An 18,821-nucleotide genomic window follows, 5' to 3' on the forward strand; every position below is an offset into this window, starting at 1 on the left:
AACTCTACAGGGCCAACAAATTGTGCCCCTGGTGATGAGCACCTCAGGGAATTCTGTCAGATTCCATGTTCCTTACACTTACCATTCATCTGACAAGCCAGCTGTAATGTGTTATTTTATTGCCATACTACTCTCATCAAATGAATTGAGGTTATTTTGAGAGGTCTGTTGGTAATAACTTAAAGGGGAGAATTGATCAGATTCTCTTATCCATGTTACATCATACATTTAGAGATAATTGGCAACTAAGTGCTATAGCAGATATGGTGCTGTTTCTGGAGTCAGGAAAACTTGAATTCAAATCCTAAGGTATGAATTGAATGTCCTAAATGTAGGAATTAAAAATAAATAGGAAAATTGGACCAATTCCTCCTTTTTACCCTATGAGCTGTGTGACCCTGGGCATGACCCTTAATCTTTTTCACCCTCATTTTCATCTGTAAAATGGGATGATTAATAATAGTAACTATCAAGATAATTGTATTTGAGGTGCTTTGCAAGCCATAAAGCCCCAGATAAATGCTATTATTAACATTAATAAATAATATTATTACTATTAATTGTCCTCTGAAATGTATGATTTTGTGATAAACTTGCCTACCAAGAGAGTAAAGTAAAAGACATTTCATTCAGAAATTATGTATTCTTTTTTTTTAAAGCAATTGGGGTTAAGTAACTTGCTCAAAGTTACACAGCCAGTTATTTCTGGGTGTAGTGCTAAGTATCAGAGCCCGGATTTGATCCCAGGTCATCCCAACTCTGGGGCCAGTGCTCTTACTGTGCCACCTGGCTGCCCCAGAAATTATGTATTTTTAATAAGGCTTATTGAAAGATATTATTTAAAACCATCAGAGGTCTTAAGAGGACTGGAAGTGAGACAGGATGTTCTTCAGGTCTATGTCTCAACCTGAGTTTCTGCCAGCTCCCTGAACCAAAAAAAGGGCTATGGTCTTAGATGAGCTAGTAGGGGGAAGAATGGTAACTCCCCAGATGGCTATTGGAAATTGCAACATCAGAGATGTGGTGACAGCATCAAAGATAACTTACAAGTTTTTCTGTCATGTACAGAAATGTCCTATCTTTGAAGAATGGCAAAGATGTTTCAGTTTTCTAGTTCTTGGGAAATCTAGGGCAAGTGGCTGGCTAAATTATGGATAGTGAGGATAGGGCCAGAATGCTCTCAGGATGCAGAAATCTGTTGCTCCTGGAAAAACAAAACAAAACAAACAAAACCTACTTTCAGGGAACTGCAGTGAACATTTTAATTTTGGAAACAAAGAGATCTTCCCTACATTCTTACAGAATCAAAATTTCAGGTAACCCAAAAGGCAATGAAAAATTACTCAAAGCTGTACAGCAGTTTAGGGGTATTAAGACAGAATTGGGACTGGCAACAGATTGTATAGCTTAGGTAGAATGAGCCATCAACATCAGTAGAAGCTGAACTTCTAACAAAGTTCTTTTTATCTCCAAATAACTTGATCACTGTCACTGTCAGGGGAATTGCCTTGAGGCATGTTCTTTTGTTTAAAGGATGGAAAAGATTTTTCTAATAAGGAGTTGGAACTTTTCTATGATGCTTTTCTAATAAGTAATGTCAATTTACTATGAAAAGGAAGGAGATAACATTTATAAGTTTGAAAGTCTTAAATAACAGATATATCCATTTATATATGTGTGTGTATATATATGTATGTATATGTATATATATATATATATATCTGTGTATCTGTACATTTAAATTGTTATGGGTAGGGTTATAAGATAGACATTATGGGATGCATTGTGGTAGGCATAGCTTAGCTACTACTGATGCATAAATTATGCACAGTGAAATATCCATGAGTTATGCATTGGATTTTATTTTCATGTTTAGTAACATGAAACCAATGTTTATTACACAACTCTACATTAAGAGAATTTTGCTGCTAAATATTAAGAAATGGGCAAGAGAGACCAGTTGCCTCTACAACCTTTGGAATTAGAGCCTTGAACCTAATAATACCATAAATATAAAATCCATTTTCCCTTTCTACATTTACTGAAATAAAATGAGCATTTTACTTAAAAAGGTGGTGGAGACACTGAGATATACCTTTGTATAAAATAAGTTTATATTTGAACCTTTCATGTTTCTGTAATGTTTTGGTTTGTGTTGGAAATAAGGATACAGTGAGATCTTTCATTGACCAAAAATGTTGCCTATATATCCAAATGTTAAGAAGGTAACTGATAATGTATTTCATTCATTCATTTGTTGTTTATAGCATAAATACCATTTTATTTTTTTTTCAGTTCCAAATTCTCAGCTTCCCCTATTCTCTCTCTTACCCAATGAGAAGGCAAGAAAAACAAAACCTATTACAAATATGTATAGTTATACAAAATAGATTTTCACAGCAGCCATGGCCCCCTTCCAAAAAAAAGGCAAGGGAAAGGGGGAGGATGGGAAAGCAAGAAAAAAGACATTCTTTGAATTGAATATACTTCAGTCTGCACTTGGACTCCATCAGTTCTCTATCTGTAGGTGGACAGTTATGTTTCACCATGAGTTCTTTGTAAGTTGTAGGTCATTATACTGATCAGAGCTATTACTAAATCTTTCTAAGTTGATTATAATATTACTGTTATTATGTAGCTTGTTCTTCTGGTTCTGCTCACTTCACTTTGCATCAGTTCATACAAGTTTTTTCAGGTTTTTCTGAAGCTATCCCCTTTATCATTTCTTATAGCACAATAATATTTCATGACATTCATATATTATAACTTGTTCAACCATTCCCTGGATGATGGGCATCCTATTACTTTGCAAAATCTTGCTTCCACAAAATGAGCTGCTATAACTAATTTTGTACATATGGGTGCTTTTCATTCTCTTTGAGGTATAGCCCTAGTAGTGGTATTGCTAAGTCAGAAGATTTAGATAGTTTTATAGTTTAATACCATTTCAGTTCCAAATTGCTTTGCAGAATGACTGGACTAGTAAACAGCTCTACCAACAGGGCATTGGTGTACCCACTTTCCCACAACCCTTCCAGCTTTATCATTTTTCTTTTTTGCAATCTTAGCCAATCTAATGAATATGAGGTAGAAACTCAGAGTTGTTTTAATTTGCATTTCTCTAATTATTAGTTATTTAGAGTCTATTTTCATATGACTATTGATAGGTTTGACTTCTTCCTCTGAAAATATCTGTTCATACCTTTTGACCATTTATCAGTTGGGGAATGGCTGTTAGTTTTATAAATTTGACTCAGTTCCCTATATAGTTTAGAAATGAGAACTTCATCAGAGAAACTTACTGCAAAGATATTTTCCCAGTTTCTTGCTTTTCTTCTAATTTTAACTGCACTGATTTTTTCTGTGCAAGATATCTTTAATTTTGTGTATTCAAAATTATCCATTTGACCTCTTATGAAGCTTTCTTTCTTAGTCATGAACTTTCCTCTATCCGTAGAACTGCTAGGTAATTTCTTCCCTATTACACTAATTTGCTTATAATGTCACCCTATATGTCTAAATCATGTACCCTTTTTATATTTAAGTTGCTATACTAAGTGAGAGGCTGATCTTTGCTTAATTTGCTTCTAATTTTTGCAATAGTTTTTGTAAAATAGGGATTTCTTGCTCCAGTACCTAGAATTGTTGTGTTTGTCACTCACTAGGTTACTATATTCATTTGCTCTGTATATTGTGTACCTAATTTTTCCACAGATTACTGTCTCTATTTTTTATCCAATACCAAATTGTTCTGATGACTGCAGCTTTTATAATTTACGTAGTTAGGGATCTGGTAGTACTAGAACCCATTCCATCTCATTTATTTTTCATTGCTCTCCTGCATATTCTTTTCTTTCCTTTTTTAAAATTTATTTATTTCTTTTTAGTTTTCAAAATTCATTTCCACAAGATTTTGAGTTAGAATTTTTTCTCCCTGTCTTTCTCCCACTTCCCACCTCAAAATAGCAAGCCTACTGAATACCCCTTCTCCTAAACTGCTCTCTCTTATATCCTCCTCCATCACCCCCCCTAACTTTCTAGTAGGGCAAGATGGATTTCTATACCCCAGTGCATATATATCTTATTTTCCAGTTGCATGTAAAAAAACAATTTTTTTTAAACTGAGTTTCAGATTTTTTCCCCTTCTTCCCTACTTACCCACCCCCACTAGGAAGATAAGCAATTCAATATAGGTTGTACCACGTGTAGTTACACAAATCATTTCCATGGTAGTTATATTGTGAAAGACTATATTTCCCTCCATACTATCCCAGCCCCCACTTATTCTATTTTCTCCTTTAACCCTATCCCTTTTCAAAAACGTTTGCTTCTAACTAACCTCTCCCCCAATCTTCCCTCCCTTCTATCATCCACCCTATTATCCCCTACCTCCCTATTTTCCTGTAGAGTAAGATATCTAATTGAATGTGTATGTTATTCCCTCCTTAAGCTAATTTCAATGAGAATCAGGTTGTCCCATTCCCTTTCACCTTCCTGCTCTTCCCCTCAACTGTAACAGTTTTCTCTTCCCTCTTTTATATGAGATAATTTACACTAATCTCTCTTTCCCTTTCTCCTCCCAATTAATTCTTCTCTCACCTCTTAATTTTGTTTTTTTAGATATCATCCCTTCATATTCAACTCATCCTGTGCCCTCTATGTATACATGAACATACAAATGCCCACACTCACATATATATTTATATACACATATACCCTCCTACATACACACATATATATCCGTATATATCCCCTTCAACCATTCTTATACTGAGAAAAGTCTTATGAATTACAATTATTGCTTTTCCATGTAGGAATATAAATCATAAGTTCCTTATGATTTCTTTTTCCTATTTCCCTTTTCATGCTTCTCTTGCTTCTTGTATTTGAAAGCCAAATTTATTGTTCAGCTCTGGTTTTTTTCATCAAGAATGCTTGAAAGTCCTCTATTTCATTGAATGACCATATTTTCCCCTGTAGCACTATACTCAGTTTTGCTGCATAGGTGATTCTTGGTTTTAGTCCTAGTTCCTTTGACCTCTGGAATGTCATATTACAAGCCCTTCAATCCCTTAACATAGAAGTTGCTAGGTCTTGTGTTATCCTGATTATGTTTCCAAAGACTCAAATTGTTTCTTCCTGACTGCTTGCAGTATTTTTTCCTTGACCTGGGAACTCTGGAATTTGGCTATAATATTCCTAGGAGTTTTGTTTTGGGGATCTTTTTCAAGAGGCGATCGGTGAATTCTTTCAATTTCTATTTTGCCCTCTGGTTCTAGAATATCAGGTCAATTTTCCTTGAGAATGACTTGAAGGATGATTTCTAGGCTCTTTTTTTGATCATGGCTTTCAGGTCGTCCAATAATTTTTAAATTATCTCTCCTGGATCTATTTTCTAGGTCAGTGGTTTTTCCAATGAGATATTTCACATTGCCTTCTATTTTTTCATTTGTTTGGATCTGTTTTATAGTATCCTGATTTCTCATAAAGTCATTAGCTTCCAATTGCTCCAATCTAATTTTAAAGGAGTTATTCTCTTCAGTGACTTTTTGAAATTCTTTTTCCATCTGGCGAATTTGGCTTGTTAAGGCATTCTTCTCCTCATTGGCTGTTTTGGGCCTCTTTTGCATTTAAGTTTGTTTTTTAAGGTGTTATTTTCTTCAGTGTATTTTGGGTCTTCCTTAGCAGACTATTGACTTGCTTTTCATGATTTTCTTGCATCATTCTCATTTCTCTTCCCAATTTTTCCTCCACTTCTCTTGATTTTAAAAATCATTCTTGAGCTCCTCCATGGCCTGTAATCAGTTCATATTTTTCTTGGAGGCTTTTGATGCAGGAGTTCTAACTTTGCTGTCTTCCTCCCACTTCATGCCTTGATCCTTTTCATCACCAAGAAAAGGATCCTATTGTCTGTTTGTGCTTCCTTTGCTTGCTCATATTGCCAGCCAATTACTTGACTATTGAGCTCTTTGCCACAGTCGAACTCTTCTTCCAGAATGGAGAGAGCTTTGTCCCAAATTGCTGGGGTTTTCACAGCTGCCAGAGCTATTAGGAGGGCATCCTCTCTACAGCCCCCATAAGCTCTGTCTCACTGGCCACACACGCCAGGTCCACCACCCAATATCGCAATCCAGATCTAAGCAGGTCAAAGCAAGAATGATTACCCTCTGAATGGTGGCTTGGTCCCCCCTATGATCTTTAGGACAGTAGCTCTGGAAGCATCCACACTGTGCCTCCACTTCTTCTCGCGAGAAGAAGTGATTGGAGTGGGAGCTCATGCCAAGTTTGTGCTTCTACTCCACCATCTTGGCTCTGCCCCTCCCCTGCATATTCTTGACCTTTTGTTCCTCCAGATGAATTTTATCATATTTTTTTCTGCTTTATAAAGTTGGTCTTTGGTTGCTTAGTATGAAACTGAATAAGTAAGTTAATTTAGGTAATATTGTCATTTTTATTATATTGGCTGAGCATTCATATGAACAGTTAATATTTCTTCAGTTATGTAGATCTGTCTTTATTTGTTTGAAGGGTGTTTTGTAATTGTTTTCATATAGTTCCTTCATGTATCTTGGTGGCTAGACTTGCAAGTATTATATACTGTCTATAATTATTTCAGTTGGAATTTCTCCATCTCTTCCTGCTGGATTTTGTTGGTAATAGAAAGAAATGCTGGTGATTTGTTTGAGTTTATTTTATATCCTGCAACTTTGCTCAAGTTGTTCATTGTTTCACTTAGTGTTTTAATTGACTTTCTAGGGTTCTTTAGGTAAACCATCATATCATCTGCAAAGAATGATAGTTTTGTTTCCTCGTTTCCTATGCTTATTCCTTCAATTTTTTTCCCCTTATATTTTTGTTATAGCTAGCAGCATAGCATCTAGGAAGTACAGTTGATAGAGCACTAGGCCTGTAGTTAGTAAGACCTGAGTTCAAATCCGACTGCCACCCACTATGTATGTGACCCTAGGCAAATCACTTAACCTCTGTCTGCCTCAGTTTCCTTATCTGTAAAATAGGGAGAGTAATGCACCTACCTCCTAGGGTTGTTGTGAGTATCTAATTACATAATTGTAAAGCATTTAGCACAGTTCTTGGCACATAGAAAGTACTGCATAAATGTTTACAGTATTGAATGGTAATGGTGATAATGGAAATCCTTACTTCACCCTGATCTTATTGGCAAGACTTCTAGCTTATCCACCATTATTAATCATACTTACTCTTGGTTTTAGGGATATGCTACTTACCATTTTAAAGAAAGTTCCAATTGTTCCTGTGCTTTCCACCATTTTTTTTTTTAAGCAATCGGGGTTAAGTAACTTGCTCAAGGTTACACAGCCAGTTATTTCTGGGTGTGGTGCTGAGTATCTGAGCGCAGATTTGATCCAGGTCATCCCACCTGGCCGCCCCTAAGCAATTGGGGTTAAGTAACTTGCTCAAGGTTACACGGCCAGGTGTTTCTGGGTGGGTGCTAAGTGTCTGAGCCCGGGATTCAATCTCCAGGTCTTCTCAACACTGGAGCCGGTGCTCCTACTCACTGTGCTACCTGGCTGCCCCACTTTCCACCATTTTTAACAGAAATAAGTGTTGTATTTTGTTAAAAGTTGTTTTCTATTGAAATAATCATAATTTGGGGGTTTTTATTGATATGCTCAATTATGATTATGATTATGATTATTATATAATTATTAGTTTTCCCAATACTGAACCAGCCCTGTACTCCTGTACTTGATATAAAGTCAACCTGGTCATAGTGTATGGTCTTTGTAAAAAATTGCTGTAATGTCATTGCTCGTATTTTGTTGAATTTTTTTGCATCAAGATTCATTAGGGAAAATTGTACTATACTTTGCTGTTTTCTGTTTTGAAGCTCTCTGGTTTAGGTATTAAAATCATATTTATGTCATAGAAGGAATTTGGCAGAACACCTTCTTTATCTATTTTTGCAAAAATTTTATGTAATATTGGAATGAGTTGTTTTTTAAATGTCTGGTAGCATTTGCATAGAAATCCATCTAGTCCTGGGTTTTTCCCCCTTAGGGAGCTCATTTATAGTTTGTTCCATTTCTTTTTCTAAGATAAGGTAATTTAAGTATTCTGTTTCCTATTCTGTTAATCTGGGCAATTTATACATGCACACACACACATATATTCTTCTGTTTCATTCAGATCATTAGTTTTATTGGCATATGTTTTGGCAAAATAGCACCTAATAATTGCTTTTATCTCCTCTTCATTGGTTATGAATTTTCTTTTTTTCAACTTTGATACTTATCATTTGGTTTTATTCTTTTTTAAATCAAATTGGCCAATGACATCTGTTTTATTTGTTTTTTTTTAAACAGCTGCTAGCTTCATTTATTTGTTCAATTTTTAAAATTTTCAATTTCATAAATCTCCCTTGATTTTCGGGATTTCTATTTTGGTGTTTAATTAGGGGTTTTTAATCTGGTATTTTTCTTTTTAGTTGCTTGCCCAATTCATGTTTTTCTTTCTTTTATTTATGTGAGCATTTAGAGATATAAATTTTCCCTTAAGCACTTCCTTGGCTGCATCCTACAAATTTTGGATTGTTGTCTCATTGATGTTAACTTTAATGAAACTATTGATTGTTTCTATGATTTATTTTCCTTTGACCCACTCATTCATTAGGATTTGGTTGTTTTTATTATTAATTTTTAATCTATGCTTCAAAAACACTTTATTGAATGTATTTTTATTGCATTATGATCAGAAGAGGAATGAATTTGATATTTCTTCTTTTCTGCATAAATTTGTACATAGCTAATTTTTGTGAAGATGCCATAAAAGCCAAGAAATAGGCATACTCTTTTCTCTTCTCATTCAGTATTCTCTCACGCTTTTCCAAAATTTTATTCATCTCCTTTACTTCTTTCTTGTTTCTTTGTGGTTAGATTTTTCTAGGTCTGAGAGTTCAGATTGAGGGCTCAAATTGAGGTTCCCCACTAATATATTTTTCTTTTTTAAAATTTTAGACTGGGCAGCTACATGGCACAGTGAATAGAACACTGGCCCTGGAGTCAGGATGACCTGAGTTCAAATCCAGCTACAGACACTTAACACTTACTAGCTGTGTGACCTTAGACAAGTCACTTAACCTCAATTCCCCTGCCTTACCCTTTCCAAAAAGACGAAAAAAAAACAAATAAAATTTTAGACAAATACACAACAGAGAAAAGAAACGTTATAAACTTAAATATTGAAACTTAAATACAAAATGTAAAAGCATATCATATGCACAGCAAAACATAAGAGAGGATTTAAAATGTATAGCTATAAATTTTCATTTAAAGAAGACCTATTTAATAAATACCATGCATTGTGTTGAGAGCTGTCCATTTTTGCTTCATTGTAAGTTTTCTTTTGTTCTCTGCTGTGTACTTTTTATTTTGTTCTTTTTTTCCCTTTTTCCCTATCCCCAGAAGGCTACAATTAAGCATATAAAAAAATATATATATATACACACACACACATATACATACATATACATGTATACACACATATATAACCCACTAATATATTTTTACCATTTTCTCCTGTACTTAATCTTTTCCTTTAAGAATTTAGATGTTATGCCATTTGGTACATATATGTTGAATATTGATATTAATTCCTTGTCTATGATATGTTTTGGCAAAATATAGTTTCCCTACTTATCTCTTTTAATTAGATCTCCTTTTGCTTTGAGAACATTTTTGCCACTCTTGCTTTTTTTATTTCAGCTTAAGTATAATAGATTTGCTCTAATACCTTATTTTAACTCTATGTGCATCCTCCTTTTTCAAGAATATTTCTTGTAAAGTGTGTGTGTGTGTGTGTGTGTGTGTGTGTGTGTGTGTGTGTGTAGAATTGGATTCTGCTATACTTTTCTGTTTTATGGATGAATTCATCTCATTTACATTTACAGTTATGATTACTGTGTATTCCTCTTCATTTTATGCTCTTATACTTTTCCTCTCTTCTTTTTTCATCCTGTCCCCTCCTCAAGAATCTGTTTGACTTCTGATCACTACTTTCCTTAACTCCTTTCCCTCCTACTTCTTGATCTGGTAAAGTAAATTTTTGTACCTAGCTGTGAGTGTATGTTTATTCCTCCCTCACTGAAAAAGTTCAAATGATAATGAGGTTCAAGTGTTGCCCTAAGTTCCAGCTACACTATAAAAATTCTTCTTTGTATGCTCTATTTATGTGAAATAATTTTCCCTATTCTTTGTCTCCCTTTCTACTTCTCCCGCTATATTTCTCTTCCCCAGTATTCCATTCTATACAACAAACTAGAAAATGTTTTGGGCGAGCTGGGTGAAAATGCTGACTCTCACTCCTCCATCTTAACTCTGCTTCCTTCTGATGAAATATTGACCTTCCTGGTGGTCAGTCATTCTAGTCTAGCAAGCACCTTTGGAGTGCCTCTGTCTCCTCATTTTTATTCCTTATTCATGTTGAGAGGCAGCATGGTATATTGGGTAGAGAGGATGACCTAAGTTCATAGTCCTACCTTTCACACATATGGGCTGTGTCACCCTGTTCAAATAACTTAACCTCTCAGTGTTCTGGGTAACTCCCTAAGAATATAAATTGAAGAAAATGTGGCAGCTACATTGGTAGGGGGAAGTTCCTCATTAGGAGCTATCTGTATCAAACCATACTTCCAATCTCTATCTCATGATACTGATAGTCAGTTGTCAAAGCTGTCTCTTTAACATTGGCTATTATAGTTTCTTTTACAATCTTAAAATATGCATGGAGGTCCCTGTTTTGAGAAGAGCTATGTTTTGCTGCAGTGAATGGAATGCCTCTGACACATACTATTTATATGACCTAGGCAAGTCTTTAAACCTCTTAGTTGTCTAGACAACTTTTTTTTTTGACATTTACAGAGCAGTTGCTGATCTGCCTTGATGGAGGGAGTTCCCACCAATAAAATCAGAGGTATAGAGCAAAGAAGCAATCCTAAACAAAAACAAAATAAACCAAAATATCCTGGCATAGAGAAAGACAACTTGTCTTCCAAGTGAGTATCTTTGCAGTTGAAGGTCTAGTGATGGTTGGGGATAACTGGAAAATAAAGCTGGAAGAACTTTAAAGGTCATATAGTCCAATCCCCTTATTTTACAGGTGGGGAAACCGAGCCTCAGAGAGGTTTTTGTTTTTTTAGTGGGTTGGTCAATGTCACAGAGATTTTAAATGACAGAGCTAAGATTTGAACCCAGGACCTTTCACTCTAAATTCTATACTTTTTCTACTGTGTTGCTAGTGACTATTTCTTCCTTCCTATAAGAAGCAAATGATTATTAGCTGATTTGGGAAATAAGTGGGGCAGACAACCATACTAGAGGATATAACCTCTTCAGTATTCCATGGCAATTATATAAATTATCATCAATTGAAAAAGAGTGAAGGATTATGGTATTGGATATAGGTGGGATATGCAACACTTCTTAAAATGTGGGTCTTGACCCCATATTTAGCAATAGTAAAAGGTTTCTGAACACACAACCAAAAATTAATTAAAAATCAAACATGTAATGAATCTGAGGTGTTTCTGGCAGCCCTTGCCCATGTTGCATTATGCAACTCACTGCAGCCTTGGTTCTGAACACAAAGCATGCAGCACTTTGCACTGGGCATGCCCTCAGGCTATATAGCACCAACAACCACTGCCAGAACTCGAAAAGGGGTGTTCAGTAGAAAAGAAGCCCAGGGATATAGGATATAGGCAAGATATTGGATAGAGGAAGTTAGGTGAAAAAAATATTCAAATGGGATTTGACAGACAGATCCAAAAGAAAAGGTGACCCAGTAGATAAGAGAGCTAGACTTGGAGTTTGGAAGACCTGAATTTAAATCCAGCCTCATATACTAACTAGCTGTGTGGTCCTGGTCCAAGCTAATTTGCCTCTGTCTTCCTCAGTTTCCTCATCTGTAAAATAGGGATAATACTATCACCTACCTACAAACCTCCAGAATTGTTGTGAGGACAAATTAAATAATATTTGTAAAGTACTTTGCAAACCTTAAAGCACTATATAAATGTTAGCTATTATTACTAGCAGAGAAGAAAGAAAGTATTCTTATTTCTAGTGAATAGTTGCTATTGGGGTAGATGCATTCCCATATTGTAATAACATGATTATAATACTTTCAGCTGAAGATCTTAATATGAATACAGGTGGAAATTACTTAGCATGCATTTTTCTAGAATTTTTGGCTAATTGCCCACTTCAAATTTGCCTGTAGATTTCCTTTTAATTTTAGTCTGTTTTACATATTGGGTGGTATTTAGCTGATTTAATTTATACAAAAAACACAGTTTAAAGAGTGGAAAGCTTCCCTACTTGGGAGGTATCAGAAGGAGATTATAGAAGGAGGATTATATTTCAGGAAAGGCAAACTCCAGTAGGACATGGCATCCTTCCATCTTGGGTTGCTTTATTAAAGAGGAGATCCTGGAAGAGGACTGTCTCGTTTAATTAATTGTTATCATTGTACATTTCTGTGGCATTTGGCTCAACACTTGGTGAACAAGTACTTTAGTTTGTCTTATGTTTAAAATAGGCCATGTTTAATAACCCCCATTTTCTCTTTGAAGGTGACTAAACCAAAATTAAGAACATTCAAGAGAGTTTCTCAAAAGTCTTTCAGAGAAAATTGCCAGAGTGGCTAAGATTAAAAATCAATCCAGGGAGCTCTGCCTATTACTCTGAAAGAGACTACAAGTGACAGCCACCTGGCATTTTAAGGATGGGGTTGCCTGGGTTTTTCTTACTAGGAAATAAATATATTGCAGGTTCAAAAATGCCCAAGCAAATCAATTAGGATTAAAAAAATTTTAAGGAAGTACAGGAAATTATTTGATTTTTATTAAAAAGCTTTCTGGGTGGCTAGGTGGTGCAGTGAATAGAGCACCAGCCCTGGAGTCAGGAGGGCCTGAGTTCAAAAGCGGTCTCAGACACTTAACACTTACTAGCCGTATGACCTTGGACAAGTCACTTAACCCCATTTGCCCTGCTTTCACCCCTCCAAAAAAAAAAGGCTTTCACCATTGCAAATAAATAAATAGGTAATAAGCATTTATTAAAGTGCTTGCTACATGTGAGACATTATACCAAGTGCTGGAGATACAAATGGAAACAAAACAGAAAGATGGTCCCTTCTTTATTCTCAGGAGAGAAGATAATATGTAAAAAAGGGGAAAGGGGAAGTTAAGGAACACCAAGGCAGGGACATGATAGCAAAACCCTTAGAATAAGAAGTATAACCAACTGGGGAATGGAGCATGGCAGATCTGGGCCTGTCCCCAAAATGGAAGGTCACAAATGGGAGAAGTGGACTGGCGTGACAGAAAGATATTTATTACAGGGTGAAAAGGTCTTAGATGCTGAGGTATATTCCAGGGTGAGAGGGCAGCTGAGTCATGATGGCAAAGTCCTTAGAATACTTGATGGCATTGGAAGAAAATGAAAAGAAAATCAAAGACAGAAACAAAGGTTGACTATTTCTCCAAATATTCAAAACATTTATATCTTCCAGATATATACCAACTATATACCAACCTGTGGAGGATTTCTTCTTACTTTCAGTTTCACAAAACATTTTATCTATAAGGAGGAGCCTTAGAAATCATCTAATCCAATTTCCTCCTTTTATAGACAAAGAAACTGAGAAATAAAAAGTTTTCCCAAGGTCACCCTAGCAGAAAGTGGCAGAGTCAGATCTTGAAACTAGATCTTCTCACTCCAAGTCCATCACTATATCAAATCATGCTTCCTCCTTTTGTTTAAAGCAAAATTTTGGCAGTTTGTCATTTAACTATTCCAAGCAAACCATTACCTGTGCAGAGAAAGGTGTCCTGGATTTGTGGGAATCCTTCTAATGCGAGGGGATTGAAATTCCTTTCTTGACACTTTGGAAATGACTCTCTTCCTTTCTGGCTAATTTAAAAATAATTACTTCCAGATAGGCTAAACTGAATTTACTTAAGAGTAGAAAATAGATGAGACATGTTCCCTCTGTGCAACTTCTTTCCACATTGTAAATTACTTATTCCTTTCCAAGGATTGTTGTTCATCTTCTCTGTTCTTTCTACCTCCCCATTCCAGGTAAGAATTCCAAAGGGGTGTCTCCATGCTTAAATCAAAGTGTGTTAGGATCATGTTCTCTGGGAATGGTTGACTGTGATTATGAGAAAACATGGCAAACAATGTCTTGCCTGACTATAAGGAGATGGTGGAAGAGGGCATGGAACCCCAATAGCCCACCATTGAAATGCCCCACATTCCCCCACCCTGAGAAATAATGGTTACATCCCAAGGAGAACTGTGACATTTAATTGCTGACAATGTTCTAATGCCCAGATACTTTCCTATCTGCAAGTACAGGCCAAAGGAGCAAGGAGTCAGTCGACTAGATGGATGACTTTGTTTTTTGAAGGTTGATGTGTCCACACACATAGAAGTAAAACAAATATTTCTTCTTTGAAATATATCTTTCCTGCCAAATGTGTAATGGTTGGTTGTTGTCCTTTATTCCTGAGGAGGACCAAAATGACATCACTGTGTTATAGTCAAGTTAGAATGCATCTGACCGGTGGTGGCTAGGTGGCACAGTGAATAGAGCTCCAATCCTGGAGTCAGGAGGACCTGAGTTCAAATCTAACCTCAGACACTTAACACTTACTAGCTCTGTGTCTTTGGGCAAGTCTTAACCCCAATTGCCGTGCCTTCCCCCTCAGGAAAAAAAAAAAGCATGGATCTGACTGACTGATCAGACCAATATGAACTCAGAATGTTCTACCATAGGTCAGGCACAGATAGTCCATGTGAACATTTGGGGTGGATCCTCTAAATTTCCACATTTCTCATTTCTTTTGAACTACTTCAATTCTGCTTTGCTCATAGAGCACAACACCTTCTCTGATGAGGGCACTCCATGCTGGGAAGTCCTTTGCCAGAGTCTCCCATGTCACATAATCAATTCCAAAGTTCTTAAAAGGGATCTTTAGAGGGTTCTTGTATTGCTTTTTCTGACCACCTAGTAAACATTTTCTCTTCTGAGTTCTCCATAAAATAGTCTTTTTGGCAAGTGTATGTTTGGCATTTGAACAATGTGGTTAGCCCATTGGAGTTGTACTCTATGCAGTAGAGTTTGAATGCTTGGCAATTTAGTTTTAAAAGGACATCAGTGTCTGCTGTCTTATCTGTCAGGTGATCTTCAGAATCTTCATAAGGCAATTCACACAGAAGCGATTCAATTTCCTGGCATGGCGCTAGTAGACTGTCCAGGTTTCACAGGCAATTGTGAAACAATGACGTCAGCATAACAGCTCTGTAGACCTTCAGTTTGGTAGTCAGTCTAATACCTCTTCTCTCCTGAACTTTCCTTTGGAGCCTCCCAAATATTGAGCTAGCTCTGGCAATGTGTGCATCGACCTCATTATCAATGTGTACATCTCTAGGAAGTATGCTCCCAAGGTAAGTGAGCTTATCCACAGCATTCAAAACTTTTCCATTTACTGTAACCAATGGTTCCGTGTGTAAATGGTGTGATGCTAGCTGATAGAGCACCTATGTTTCCTTGGCGTTAACTGATGGGTCAAAATTGGCGCAAGCAGTAGAGAATCAGTCCACACTTTGTTGCATCTCAGTTTCAGAGGCTGCATGGAGTGCACAATCATCTGCAAACACAAAGTCATGCACCAACACTCCTTCCACTTTAGTCTTGACTTGAAGCCTTTTCAAGTTGAAGAATTTACTATCGGAATAGTCACTGACCTTGATACCTTGTTCTTCCTTATCAAAGACACTTGACAACATGACTGAAAACATCATGCTAAAAGACATGGAGCAAGTACACAGCCTTGTTTGACTCTTTTGGTTACTGGGAAAATGTGAGAACATCGTCCATTATCCAGAACCTGGCAAGCATGCTGTCATGAAATTGATATACAATGCTGATGAGCTCTGGGCAATCAAATTTTTCATAATCCCTCATGACTGACAGTATCCAGGCCCTTGGTCTGATCTACAAATGTTGTGTACAGACCTCTGTTCTGCTGCTGACATTACTCCTTGCGTTGTCAGGCAGCAAACACCATATTGACTTTCGTCAGCCCTTTCTGAAGCCACACTGGCTCTCAGGTAGATGACATCTTTCAGGTGAAGAATCAGCCTATTAAGGAGAACTCTGGCAAGAATCTCACCAGCAATGACTAAGAGAGAGGACCCTCTGCCCCCCTCCCCCCGAGATTCTCACAGGATAATCTATTTCCTTTATCTTTATGGAGAAGGACAGTGAAGGTGTCCTTGAACTCCTGGGGGATGTGCCTTTTCATAAGTAAGAAAGCCCTTCCTTTTGGAATTTTGAGAAAAGCAAATGCTAACTGGGAATACATTAGCCTATGTATTTTCCCCTTGCTACCAGTTATCTGGGAAGATTTAACATTTAACATCCTGCCTACAAGAGTTACCATTAAATAAAATTTAGGCCAAAGAGAATATACTTAGTAACATCCCTTATATTCAGTAAGATCATAGAATCATAGTTTTAGAGTTGGGGCAGATATTTAGTACAACTCTCCCCGCCCCCTTTCCATTTCACAGGTTTGACTGGTAGCGGTGATAAATAAAAAGACCCAAAGGAAGGTCTGCACAACATGTTAGGCGCATCCTTTGTTTTTGTTGTTGTTTTCCCTTCTTTCTCCAAAGCCCAGAGAGGTTAGATAATTTATCCGCAGTCACACAGCTAAGTAAGTGTCAGACCTGGGATTTGAAGTAAGGTCTTACAGACTCCAAGGCCAGAGCTCTCTCTCCTATGCCACACTGCCTGTCATATCCCAGGACCTTAGATCTATGACCTTGTTGTCTGGGTCCTTTCCCATTGGTACAGATCACAACACCATCCATGTGCAAGTCTTGTCCATGTTCTTCCGTAGATCTCTACAGAGTATACAAGGATGTATGGAAGATTAGCACCTCTAATGTAAGAGCCTGTCAAGCCCTTTTTAGGGCTGCTCATCCACCTTTGGCGTCCGCCTACCACGCAGTTCTCACCTGTGGCTCTAAGAAGTCATGTGCATAGTGACCACACGTCAGTGAACCATTTCAGCAGATGGGCTAAACCAAGTTGAAGGTGACAATAGGCCACAAACCCATCGGTGAATTAGGAGGATGTTTACCCCAAGAACGTGAAGATTTCTCCCGGCAGAATGGGTGGATAAGAACAGTTTGTTCCAATGGCCATGAAAGTGGCTGAAGCAGACACTGTGGAGCACTGAGCACTTGGTCAGACATCAGAGATGCCAAGGTCATCCACTGCATCCTGGACCATTGCCAGTCGTCCTGACTTTTGTCATGCCACTGGACTTCAGTGACTCTGGAAGAGAGAGTGAGGCTGATGACTGTGTGCAACTGTACCTCCCTTAAATCCATTTCACATGAGTTAAGATATTACCCTCTGATGTCATTATTCCTCTTGGAAAATGAGGGACAAACACCTAACATGGTGTGCAGGCCTTCCTTTGGGTCTTTTTATTTTTTACAACCATGAGCAAAACACAAATAACTGACTTATCCCTTTACCTCAACTCTCTTGCTGCTGTTACATTCCTTTGATAATATTTCTTATACTACTTTTTCCAAGAAAAAAAAATATGCATGAGCTAACAAACATCAGTAAATGTCTCTGTATATAAAGAACAGAAAAAAAGAGTGTATATGGAACCTTTAATATGATTTACAGCTTTTTAAAAAGAATATATTAGGGGTGGCTAGGTGGCGCAGTGAGTGAATAGAGCACCAGTCCTGGAGTCAGGAGGACCTGAGTTCAAATCCAACCTCAGACACTTAACACTTACTAGCCGTGTGGCCTTGGGCAAGTCACTTCACTCCAATTACCCTGCATTCCCCCCTCCAAAAAGCCAAAAAAAAAAAAGTATAAGAGGGCCACTAGGTGGCTCAGTGAATAGAGCACCAGTCCTAGGGGCAGGAGGACCTGAGTTCAAATTTGACCTCAGACACATGACACACTTACTAGCCATGTAACCTTAGGCAAGTCACTTAACCTCAATTGCCCTGCCTTCCCCCCTCCAAAAAAATAGTACATGTTAAGTTTAACAAAACAGTGACCACAGTGTACTACTTTTCTGTCACCTTCTGAACTTTCTTCTATTTTCTTATGCCCTAAACAAGCCACTTCTTGTGCATTTGTCTTATTGGAAATGCACTATGACTTGCCCATGCCTAGCATGCATCTTTCTTTGTTGCCCTTTGAGTTTATATTCCAATGCATCACATCGAGAGCATTTTGTATTTTTTTAAAGCAGGTTCTTTGCCTTACAGATAATTTAAAGCACAGTGTGATTTCTCACATGCAATGCAGTCTCTTTCTATTTCAATTCTGTGCCTACCTCACTGTCCATCTGCAGGACCTGCCCCCAAATATACTGACTTATCACCTAACTCTATACTATATCCTGAACTATAAGCATTTTTTCATCTGTGTAGGTTTTCCTGTAGGGATTGTTAAGTTGCTCTCTTAAATAATTGTCTAATTGAGGAAGCCCTATTGTGATCTGAGGCTTGATGCAATTGGCCCAGTATTATCTGCCAACAGGAGCATCTGGGGAACCCTACCATCTGGTTGGACCTTACACAAGTCATCCTCCATGTTGGTGGCAAATACTTTTGGCAAGCATTTATCTCCCTGTTTTATGAATAGCTTGTGAATAATCAGAGGGTCATGGAACAGAGTCTGTATGTTTGCATTAATCAAGCAATCTTGTCTGATCTTAACATTTACATGAG

At 37.2% G+C, this 18,821-nt stretch overlaps 1 protein-coding gene across 16 annotated transcripts in view; it reads left to right on the top strand.

The window, feature by feature from the left end:
* ANKRD6 (ankyrin repeat domain 6) overlaps positions 1 to 18,821 on the top strand; it is a 283,323-nt gene that overhangs the window by 188,601 nt on the left and 75,901 nt on the right. For 11 of the 16 annotated variants that reach the window (XM_069065138.1, XM_069065134.1, XM_069065136.1 and 8 more), the window contains one exon: positions 10,899 to 11,032. The exons of the other annotated variants lie outside the window; for them this stretch is intronic. The gene's annotated coding sequence lies outside the window, so the exon portion shown is untranslated. The remainder of the gene's footprint in view (positions 1 to 10,898; positions 11,033 to 18,821) is intronic. 16 annotated transcript variants of the gene reach the window in all.

This window comes from Petaurus breviceps, unplaced genomic scaffold, assembly GCF_028583685.1.
Source record: "Petaurus breviceps papuanus isolate PSGF00001 unplaced genomic scaffold, PetGlider_PUasm1.0 90667, whole genome shotgun sequence".
NCBI lineage: Eukaryota > Metazoa > Chordata > Mammalia > Diprotodontia > Petauridae > Petaurus > Petaurus breviceps.